Source organism: Taudactylus pleione, unplaced genomic scaffold (assembly GCF_031769625.1).
Source record: "Taudactylus pleione unplaced genomic scaffold, aTauple2 ptg000352l, whole genome shotgun sequence".
In the NCBI taxonomy this organism is placed as follows: domain Eukaryota; kingdom Metazoa; phylum Chordata; class Amphibia; order Anura; family Myobatrachidae; genus Taudactylus; species Taudactylus pleione.
The window spans coordinates 13,898,911-13,911,104 of NW_028284753.1; positions in this window are offsets into that span (position 1 = coordinate 13,898,911).

The following is a 12,194-nucleotide window of genomic DNA, read 5'->3' on the forward strand; positions in this document are numbered from 1 at the left end:
CCCCTGGACAACACTGCAGCACTCCTTTAGGACTGGGACACTGCACAGGACTTTGGAGTGGACACAGCCCCTATGGAGAACTGACTGCACAACACAGTCCAGCCAGCCCCTATGGACTTTGAAGTAGTGGACACAGCCCCTATTAACAACAGCAGCACAGCACAACACAGCCAGCCCCTATGGACTTTGAAGTAGTGGACAACAGCAGCACTACACTACACTACACTACACAGCCCTAACTCCCACCCTCCCTCTTCACTGTCCACAGCCGAGTGAGAAAATGGCGCCGACGTGGGTACCTTATATAGGATCCAAAACCCGCGAGACTCGGAAGGCGGGATGATGACGTTTTGCCTCGATTTCAGATCCGAGTCAGGCGGGAAAAGTCGAGCCTGATTCGGATCGGACTCGGATCGGGGGGGCTCGGGGGGGTTCGGATTTCAGAAATCCGAACCCGCTCACCCCTACAACAAAGTATTAAAAAGTGAAAGTTAGATTTAGGATTGTTTAGTTTGTCCCATTATTTTTGTCCCCTTAAAAAGTGGGAGGCACATATTGAAACTGTTGTAATTCCTACACCGTTCACCCGATTTGGATGTAATTACCCTCAAATTAAATCTGAAAGTCTGCAGTTAAAGCACATCTTGTTTGTTTCATTTCAAAACCATTGTGGTGGTGAATAGAGGCCAAAATCTGAAAATTCTGTCAATGTTCCAATATTTATGGACCTGTACATATTATGTGTGTGGTTTTCCACCTTTGTGGATTCACATGTACAATCTTTATGCACGTTTGAATTCTAGGTGTATGGTCTACACTAATGCGTTGAGGATTATGTACTTCTATGTTTATGTGCATATATATGTATATGTACATGTATTTGTATGTGTGCTTATTAGGGGTGAGCGGGTTCGGATTTCTGAAATCCGAACCCCCCCGAGCCCCCCCGATCCGAGTCCGATCCGAGTCAGGCTCGACTTTTCCCGCCTGACTCGGATCTGACATCGAGGCAAAACGTCATCATCCCGCCTTCCGAGTCTCGCGGGTTTTGGATCCTATATAAGGTACCCGCGTCGGCGCCATTTTCTCACTCGGCTGTGGACAGTGAAGAGGGAGGGTGGGAGTTAGTGCTGTGTAGTGTAGTGTAGTGTAGTGCTGCTGTTGTCCACTACTTCAAAGTCCATAGGGGCTGGCTGTGTTGTGCTGTGCTGCTGTTGTTAATAGGGGCTGTGTCCACTACTTCAAAGTCCATAGGGGCTGGCTGGACTGTGTTGTGCAGTCAGTTCTCCATAGGGGCTGTGTCCACTCCAAAGTCCTGTGCAGTGTCCCAGTCCTAAAGGGGTGCTGTAGTGTTGTCCAGGGGGTGCTCTGTCCATCAGGGGTGCTCCCCCCAAGTGCTAAAAAAATAATATATTTTCTGTGTTTGTGAATTGTGTGCGCAGTAGCCGCACGTGCATCAACAAAGTAGTGCCAAGCGTGCGCCTGTGTCATAAGTAAAGGGCCGGCTGGCTTGACCGTTAAAGGGTGCTGTAACCCCCGAAAGTACACTCCAGTCCAAACCAAAAAAAAATTATTTTCTGTGTTTGTGAATTGTGTGCGCAGTAGCCGCACGTGCATCAACAAAGTAGTGCCAAGCGTGCGCCTGTGTCATAAGTAAAGGGCCGGCTGGCTTGATCGTTAAGGGTGCTGTAACCCCCGAAAGTACACTCCAGTCCAAACCAAAAAAAAAATTATTTTCTGTGTTTGTGAATTGTGTGCGCAGTAGCCGCACGTGCATCAACAAAGTAGTGCCAAACGTGCGCCTGTGTCATAAGTAAAGGGCCGGCTGGCTTGACCGTTAAGGGTGCTGTAACCCCCGAAAGTACACTCCAGTCCAAACCCAAAAAAAAATTATTTTCTGTGTTTGTGAATTGTGTGCGCAGTAGCCGCACGTGCATCAACAAAGTAGTGCCAAGCGTGCGCCTGTGTCATAAGTAAAGGGCCGGCTGGCTTGACCGTTAAAGGGTGCTGTAACCCACGAAAGTACACTCCAGTCCAAACCAAAAAAAAATTATTTTCTGTGTTTGTGAATTGTGTGCACAGTAGCCGCACGTGCATCAACAAAGTAGTGCCAAGCGTGCGCCTGTGTCATAAGTAAAGGGCCGGCTGGCTTGACCGTTAAAGGGTGCTGTAACCCCCGAAAGTACACTCCAGTCCAAACCAAAAAAAAATTATTTTCTGTGTTTGTGAATTGTGTGCGCAGTAGCCGCACGTGCATCAACAAAGTAGTGCCAAGCGTGCGCCTGTGTCATAAGTAAAGGGCCGGCTGGCTTGACCGTTAAAGGGTGCTGTAACCCCCGAAAGTACACTCCAGTCCAAACCAAAAAAAAATTATTTTCTGTGTTTGTGAATTGTGTGCGCAGTAGCCGCACGTGCATCAACAAAGTAGTGCCAAGCGTGCGCCTGTGTCATAAGTAAAGGGCCGGCTGGCTTGACCGTTAAAGGGTGCTGTAACCCCCGAAAGTACACTCCAGTCCAAACCAAAAAAAAAATTATTTTCTGTGTTTGTGAATTGTGTGCGCAGTAGCCGCACGTGCATCAACAAAGTAGTGCCAAGCGTGCGCCTGTGTCATAAGTAAAGGGCCGGCTGGCTTGACCGTTAAGGGTGCTGTAACCCCCGAAAGTACACTCCAGTCCAAACCTAAAAAAAAAATATTTTCTGTGTTTGTGAATTGTGTGCGCAGTAGCCGCACGTGCATCAACAAAGTAGTGCCAAGCGTGCGCCTGTGTCATAAGTAAAGGGCCGGCTGGCTTGACCGTTAAAGGGTGCTGTAACCTCCGAAAGTACACTCCAGTCCAAACCAAAAAAAAATTATTTTCTGTGTTTGTGAATTGTGTGCGCAGTAGCCGCACGTGCATCAACAAAGTAGTGCCAAGCGTGCGCCTGTGTCATAAGTAAAGGGCCGGCTGGCTTGACCGTTAAGGGTGCTGTAACCCCCGAAAGTACACTCCAGTCCAAACCTAAAAAAAAATTATTTTCTGTGTTTGTGAATTGTGTGCGCAGTAGCCGCACGTGCATCAACAAAGTAGTGCCAAGCGTGCGCCTGTGTCATAAGTAAAGGGCCGGCTGGCTTGACCGTTAAAGGGTGCTGTAACCCCCGAAAGTACACTCCAGTCCAAACCAAAAAAAAATTATTTTCTGTGTTTGTGAATTGTGTGCGCAGTAGCCGCACGTGCATCAACAAAGTAGTGCCAAGCGTGCGCCTGTGTCATAAGTAAAGGGCCGGCTGGCTTGACCGTTAAAGGGTGCTGTAACCCCCGAAAGTACACTCCAGTCCAAACCAAAAAAAAATTATTTTCTGTGTTTGTGAATTGTGTGCGCAGTAGCCGCACGTGCATCAACAAAGTAGTGCCAAGCGTGCGCCTGTGTCATAAGTAAAGGGCCGGCTGGCTTGACCGTTAAAGGGTGCTGTAACCCCCAAAGTACACTCCAGTCCAAACCAAAAAAAAATTATTTTCTGTGTTTGTGAATTGTGTGCGCAGTAGCCGCACGTGCATCAACAAAGTAGTGCCAAGAGTGCGCCTGTGTCATAAGTAAAGGGCCGGCTGGCTTGACCGTTAAAGGGTGCTGTAACCCACAAAGTACACTCCAGTCCAAACCAAAAAAAAAATTATTTTCTGTGTTTAGCCGCACGTATATATCAAATCGATATAACATAAATGGAGGACCAAACTTTCTCCGATAAAAATAAAATAGAGAAAGATCAAGAACCACTTCCTCCTAGTGCTGAAGCTGCTGCCACTAGTCATGACATAGACGATAACATGCCATCAACGTCGTCTGCCAAGGCCGATGCCCAATGTCATAGTAGAGGGCACATACAATCCCAAATGGCAAAGTTCAGGAAAATGACCTTGAAAAAGACATTTAAATCAGCTGAAGAGAAACGTAAACTTGCCAATATGCCATTTACGACACGGAGTGGCAAGGAACGGCTAAGGTCGATCCCTAGTATGTTCATGACTAGTGGTTCAGCTTCACATGACGATGGAAGCCCTCCTCCCACTAAAAAAATCAAAAGAGTTAAGCTGGCAAAAGCACAGCGAAGAACTGTGCTTTCTAAGAAGATATCACAAATCCCCAAGGAGAGTCCAAGTGTGGTGGTGGTTGCGATGCCTGACCTTCCCAGCACTGGACGGGAAGAGGTGGCTCTTTCCACCATTTGCACGCCCCCTGCAAGTGCTGAAAGGAGCACCCACAGTCCACTTGCTGATATGCAAATTGAAGATGTCACTGTTGAAGTACAACAGGATGAGGATACTGGTGTAGCTGGCGCTGAGGAGGAAGTTGGCGAGGAGGATTCTGATGGTGATGGTGATCAGGCTCCGGGGGAGACAGTTGTTGTCCGTGGGATGAAAAAGCCCATCATGGTCATGCCTGGGCAGAAGACCAAACATTCCACCTCTTTGGTCTGGCAATATTTCTATCCAAATCCGGACAACAACTGTCTTGCCATATGTACCATATGTAAAGGTGAAATAAGTAGGGGTAGGGACGTCAACCACCTAGGAACATCCTCCCTTATACGGCACCTGCAGCGCGTTCATAAAAAGTTACTGTCAAGTTCAGAAACTTTGGCTAAGACCGTAAGCAGTCCAGGGACACCTAAATCCCGTTGTCCTGTTGTATCCAAGCGCCTGCAAACCACACCGTCAACTCCCTCCTCATCAATTTCCTCCTTAGTCAGGATCGGAAGTAGTCCTGCAGGCCATGTCACTGGCATGACTGACTCTCCTATCCGGGATTCCTCTGGAGGATCCTGCATTGCTACGCCTACTGCTGCCGCTGCTGCTGTTGCTGCTGCTGGGAGTCGTTCATCATCCCAGAGAGGAAGTAGGAACACCACTACTTTTACTAAACAATTGACCCTCCAACAGTCCTTAGCGAGGAGGATGAAGTACGACAGCAGTCATCCTGAAGCAAAACGTATAACTGAGGCCTTGACTGCTATGTTGGTGTTAGACGTGCGTCCGGTATCCGCCATTAGTGCAGTGGGATTTAGACAATTGATGGAGGTAGTGTGTCCCCGGTTCCAAATCCCGTCTAGATTCCACTTCACTAGGCAGGCGATACCGAGACTGTACAGAAACGTCAGAAAAAGTGTCCTCAGTGTCCTGAAAAATGCCGTTGTACACAATGTCCACTTAACCACGGACATGTGGACAAGTGGAACAGGGCAGACTAAGGACTATATGACTGTGACAGCCCACTGGGTAGATGTATCACCTTACGCAGCAACAGCAGCAGCGTCACCAGTAGCAGCATCTCAGAAACGCCAGCTCGTTACAAGGCAGGCTACGCTGTGTATCACCGGTTTCAGTAAGAGGCACACCGCCGACAACCTCTTAGAGAAACTGAGGGAAATCATCGCCCAGTGGCTTACCCCACTTAGACTCTCCTGGGGATTTGTGATATCTGACAATGCCACCAATATTGTGCGGGCATTACATCTGGGCAAATTCCAGCACGTCCCATGTTTTGCTCACACAATAAACTTGGTGGTGCAGAATTTTCTGAAAAGCGACAGGGGCGTGCAGGAGACGCTTTGGGTGGCCCGAAAAATTTCTGGCCACTTTCGCCATTCAGCGACTGCGTGCCGAAGACTGGAGCGCCAGCAAACACTCTTGAACCTGCCCCGCCATCACCTGAAGCAAGAGGTTGTGACGCGGTGGAACTCAACCCTCTATATGCTTCAGAGGATGGAGGAGCAGCAAAAGGCCATACAAGCCTATACATCCACCTATGACATAGGCAAAGGAGGGGGTATGCACCTGACTCAAGCGCAGTGGAGAATGATTTCCGTGTTGTGCAAGGTTCTTCAGCCCTTCGAACTTGCCACACGTGAAGTCAGTTCAGACACTGCCAGCTTGAGTCAGGTCATTCCCCTCATCAGGCTTTTGCAGAAGCAGCTGGAGAAAGTGAAGGAGGAGCTAAGACGGAGCGATTCCGCTCGGCATGTGGGACTTGTGGATGAAGCCCTTCATTCGCTTTGCCAGGATTCCAGGGTGGTCAATCTGTTGAAATCAGACCACTACATTTTGGCCACCGTGCTCGATCCTAGGTTTAAAGCCTATGTGGTGTCTCTCTTTCCGGCCGACACAAGCCTGCAGAGGTGCAAAGACCTGCTGGTGAACACACTGTCAGCTGAAGCGGAACGTGACACGTCAACGGCTCCTTCTTCATTTTCTCCCGCAACTGGGGCTGCCAGGAAAAAACTTAGGTATCCTAAGCAACCCGCTGGCGGTGATGCAGGGCAGGCAGGACCAAGTTTGGACATCTGGTCCGGACTGAAGGACCTGGCAACAATTTCTGACATGTCTACTGTCACTGCATATGATACTGTCACCATTGACAGAATGGTGGAGGATTACATCGGTGACAGCATCCAAGTAGGCATGTCAGACAGTCCATACCTGTACTGGCAGGAAAAAGAGGCAATTTGGAGGCCCCTGTACAAACTGGCTCTATTTTACCTGAGTTGCCCCCCCTCCAGTGTGTACTCCGAAAGAGTGTTTAGTGCAGCCGGGAACCTTGTCAGCGAAAGGCGTAGGAGGTTGCTTCCACAGAATGTGGAGAAGATGATGTTCATCAAAATGAATTATCAGCTCTTCCAGGGAGACCAGCCTCCAGAACGTACAGAGGGACCTGTGGTGGTGGATTCAAGTGGGGACGAGTTAATACTTTGTGAGGATGAGGATGTACACACTGAAGAGGGTGAGGAATCGGTGGATGAGGAGGATGAGGATGACATCTTGCCTCCGTAGAGCCAGTTTGTGCAGGGACACATTAATTGCCAGCTTGTTTTGTGGGGGCCCAAACGAACCAATCATTTCAGCCACAGTTGTGTGGCAGACCCTGGCGCTGAAATGATTGATTTGTTAAAGTGTGCATGTCCTGTTTATACAACATAAGGGTGGGTGGGAGGGCCCAAGGACAATTCCATCTTGCACCTCTTTTTTTCTTTGCATTATGTACAGTTTGGGGCCTAGTTTTTCTAACTGCCATCCTGTCTGCCACTGCAGTGTCACTCCTAGATGGGTCACGTGTTTGTGCCGCCCACTCGTGTCGCTTAGCATAGTCATCCAGCTACCTCGGTGCAACCTTTTGGACATAAAAACACTATTGTGAGGTGTGAGGTGTTCAGAATAGACTGGAAATGAGTGGAAATTAAGGTTATTGAGGTTAATAATAGCATAGGAGCAGAAAAACCTACAAATTCTGTGATTTTAGCTGTTTTTATGCTTTTTTTCAAAAAAATACAGATCCAAAACACAAAACCCAGAACCCAAAACACGGAAGGGTGGTTTTGGCAAAACCAATCCAGATCCAAAACACGAAGAAAGATCCAGATCCAAAACCAAAACACAAAACACGAAAAGTGGCCGGTGCACACCCCTAGTGCTTATATGTCTTCATTATATTTGTGTGTATTTATATCCAGTTTTGGGAGCCTTGTCCTTTCCTCCTTATTATTCCCCATTCATATTAAATATGAGTGAGGGTTTAACCACTAGCTCTTAATGAATCATTGGGAGTTCCTTTTCTCCCCTTGTTATTGTCCATTTATCTAAATTTTGATTGAGGGTTTATTACTAGCTCCTAGAGAACTATTTATCCATCTCCTCCTTATCTATTCAGTAAAGGATACTATAAAAAGATTTTTTGAAGCTACTGGATGAATGATAATGTTTAGTTCATTGTTATTATATTATATTACAACTGTATGTTTATTATGTGGTTCATGTGTGCACATATATGCTGCCGCGTGTGCACATGTGTACATGTTTGTCTGTACACACATATATGTATATGTCTACACTTCGTGTGTGTATATATATTTATATATATATATATATATATATATATATATATATATTGTCTTTATCAATGTTTATTATAAATTTTTGATTATGGTAAGATTTTTTAAGGATTTTTATCATTGATCTCTGACTTCTATATATAATGACCACTATGGAACAGCTTCTCATTAAAGACAATTGTCTAAAACACTAAACACCTGTTCTTTAAGTAAGAGGAGCGAATAAATGGAGACCATCAGCCCTCTGCCTGGATGCACCTGCTTCTTGAGAAAGCCGTGGTACCAGTGGCGTAACTAGGGCAGGGCGAGCGGGGTGCTTGCCCTGGGCGCCGTGGGACCGGCGGCGCCACCGGCCACGGTACCGGCCCGCCCGCCCTAGTTAGCCAGTGTAGCGCCGACCGCAATGAGTGCGGTCAGTGCTACACATGTACACAGGACCGGCGCTAGGCTTCCAGCGGACTTCCGTCCAGCTCCTGCAGTGGGTAATGGGACAGACGTCATGACGTCATGACGTCTGTTCCATTATGCTGAGCGTGCCAGCCCGGGAGGACTGGCGGGCGGCGGCGGGAGCGGCGGCGCGGAGTGGAGGAGCAGCAGCAGCGTGGATTCAGGTAAGTAAGTTTTTATATATGTATTTTTAAAAACCTGGGGGCACAATGGGGGTGGCTACCACTGGGGGGACCTCTACTGGGGTGGGGGCACAACGGGGGGGTGGCTATTACTGGGGGCACCATTATTAGGAGGACCTCTACTGGGGGGGGCTATTACTGGGGGCACCATTATTACGAGGACCTCTACTGGGGGGGGGGGCTATTACAGGGGGCACTTCATCGGGAGGGGGAACCTCTGCTGGGGACCACTACTGGGGGGGGGACTACTACTGGGAGCATTATAAAAGGGGCACTGCACTGGGGGGAGCACAACTGGGGGCAATAACAGGAAGGACCACTACAGGGACCACTGGATAGGGGGGGTCACTACTGGGAGCCTGCATCAAGGGGACCACTACTGGGGGCACTGCATGGGAGGGGGGGGGACTACTGCTGGGGGCACTATATAAGGGGCTTACTGCTAGGGGCACTGCGGGGACCACTACAGGGGGCACTAGATAGGGGGGATCACTACTGGGTGCCTGCATAAGGGGGACCACTACTGGGAAACCTGCATGGGGGGGACTACTGCTGGGGGCACTATATAAAGGGCACTGCATAGGGGGGGGACTACTACTGAGGGCACTTTATAAAGGGCACTGCATAAGGGGATACCACTACTGGGTGCACTGCATAAGGGGAACACTACATAGGGCACTGCATTTGGGGGGACCACTACTGAGGGCACTGAGTAAGGGGAACTAATTGGGGCCTGCATAAGAGGGACCACAACTGCATACTGGGGGTACTGTATAAGTGGTACTACTGGGGTTAAGGTGCACATGGATAGGAATGTTCAGCGTGAAAATAAAGGGGTGTGTCATGTTGACAAGCCCCATTTTTAAGTGACCACGCCCATTTTTTCCCGACGCGCGCTGAAAAAAAAGGAGTGTTAGGGGGGGGGCTCCGTTTTCAATTTTGCCCTGGGCTCCAAATACCCTAGTTACGCCACTGCGTGGTACACAGAGAAACGCGTTGAAGGTCCAGGTGCTATACCTGCCATACTATGCAGCACTTTATTCTGACTGTTTTCCGGATCCGTCATTACACTTTTCGTCTCTGTCAGTGTGGATCCCTTTGTCACTGTGGGATGATTGCCATTTTGCAGCCTGTGATATTCACCCTATGACCGCACGTCAGCTGGAGTGCTGCGGTGCGCTGCCTGGCTAGTCACTGCACAGCCAGCCATCTGTGGAGGAGACGGACCCTGTATACAGCGTGTTACTGGCTGTTATTTGCATCTGCCACCGACGGGACTGCTGAACCGGAGCCTGGTGTCCGCTATCACAGACATTTGAGAAGTCTATCGGTCTGATATCTTATTGGGTGTCTGCAGCTCCCCATTAAGACACATTCGGCAGCGCGAGCTCACTGTAGCTCCCGTTTTCCGCTGATCATTTACAGTCAGAGATTCAGCTGGAGCTTGAAACTCACCTACTCTTATTTGTGAGTATTCTCTATTTTTACCAAGTGAGCATTAGCTCAGAGAGTTTGAATTTTCATCATTGCAGTGTTTCTTTACACCATACAAATATGGAATGATAACCAAAGGCATATCTTGAGAACTATGTTTTCAGATTGGTGCTAGAGACTCTTTAATACTGTGTCCTATTCTATTTTTGCTACTTACAAATACATTTACCCCCCAACATTGCTTTGTGTGTATCTTTATAGAATTGACTGGTTTTTAATTAATTTTTATTTTTATTTAGGATTATTTATTTTTCTTATTTATGCATATTATTGTAAATTAATTTTTTACTCCCGGGAGCTATTTACTTGTAATTCTATTGAATTTTATTCCATACCATTATCTAATAAATTGTTAGTATTTGGAGTTTGTAAATCTTGTAGTTTTGAGCGCCATTTAGCACCACACGTGTGTGTCTGTGTGTGTCTGTGTGTGTGTGTGTGTGTGGCAGCCGGCCAGGAGACTTGCTAATTTTTCCAGGCAGGTGGAAGAGCAGGCAGCTATGATTAATGAAATGGTGGCCAAGAAAGGTTTGTCAACGCAGTTAGCAATTGTCTCCTTTATTTATTCAATTACAGTAATGTGATACAACTTTTTACTTAATTCTGGTGTAGTTTGAGGGTTATTAATTGAATGTTGGGCTGAGTTTTGCGGAAGAGGGCTAATTATTAAATGTCAGGGCTTTTTATAAGTGTGAATTTTATTACCTTTATGTTGGGGCTGGTGTCAGGTAGAGAGGCCTATTTATTATACATCGGTGCTGCTGATTTAAACTTGGAGTTGTTTAGGTGACGGAGATTTAGAGAGTTCACTAATATCCAAACATTCCATATTTTATTTATCTATTTCTTTATTTCCAACAGAGTGGAACAATCTGACAACCTTCCTAATTTTGATGGTACAGCACTGATTGTGGGTTATTGCCACATTCCCACTGCAAGGACAGTTGGGAGGTTTACTCCCTTCACACTTACGTGTGATGGGGCAAGCCACATGCATCTAGCAGTAGTGCATGCAGAATTGCATATGCTGGATGGTAAAGAGACTTGGGGCCTGATTCAGCAGTGCATGCAAGATTGATCGCAGATTCCCAATTACCGGGAATCTGCACTTGCGCAGGACCCATTTTGGGAGTGTGCAGAATAATATGTCCTGCGTAGTCCCACACAGACCCTTGAATGCCTCTGCCTAATTGACAGGCAGATGCATTTAAGGAGCGGTGCGGGGTCGGCTGGCTTTCCCGGAAACGGGGACGTTTCCGCCTCATCTTCCGGGAGTAGGCAGCCCAGGATCTGCATTGATCAATGCAGTGTCCTGGGCTCGCAAGCTGGCCAGTCTGCAGGGGCAGAACTATGGGAGACAATGGAGGCACCTGCGCCAGGCTCCAGCTCTGAAGAGGCACCTCCTCCATTGTCCACAACATATTCACCCCACTTAGGGCTGTAACTGTGGGTGTACCGTCATGGCCGCCCAATACATAGCACCCCTTCCCGGCACCTGAGAAGCCACCATACACTAATGGAGAGCTCCATGTCAGACCATCAGCTGCTGCCTTCATCTATCTATAGCCTGTCAGCATGCGAATTGCTACATTACAGTGTCAGCGGCTGTGACGGGGGGTACCAAGTTATAACTTGCTTCTGGGCACCACTGCCAGTCTGAGTATGCTAAGGCTTACTGAGCTGGCCGGAGGCCCGGCACTGTCCACCATCGCGACCACCGATGGTCGCGGCAGTGATCCCAGCCAGTGACCTCCATCGCAGTGCTGGGATTGCCAATGCAGCAGGGGGTGTCATACACCTTCTGCTGCATTTGCATAATAGTAAGGATAGCAATTGCAAAGTTGTCTGCGTGCAGCTTTACATTTGCGATCCTTGCTGAATCAGGCCCTTAGATATACTAAGCCTTGGAGAGAGATAAAGTACCAACCAATCAGCACCTATCACTTTACAGGCTGTATGAAAAGTGACAGGAACCTGGTTACAAAATAATAACAGAAAATATATACACAGCTCCAATAACTTCATCAGCTCATACTTGGTTGCAAAAAAATTAAAACATATTCACCAGTGTCATAACAAGGCTCAACTTCACCCTGTGCCAGCCCCACCCCGTGAGCGCATGATGTCACTAGGTCACGGAGAGGGGGAAAGCGGTAAGTGCATCGCTGACCGGAGCGTCCAAAGGACACTCCAGGTGGCACTGCAGCAGCAA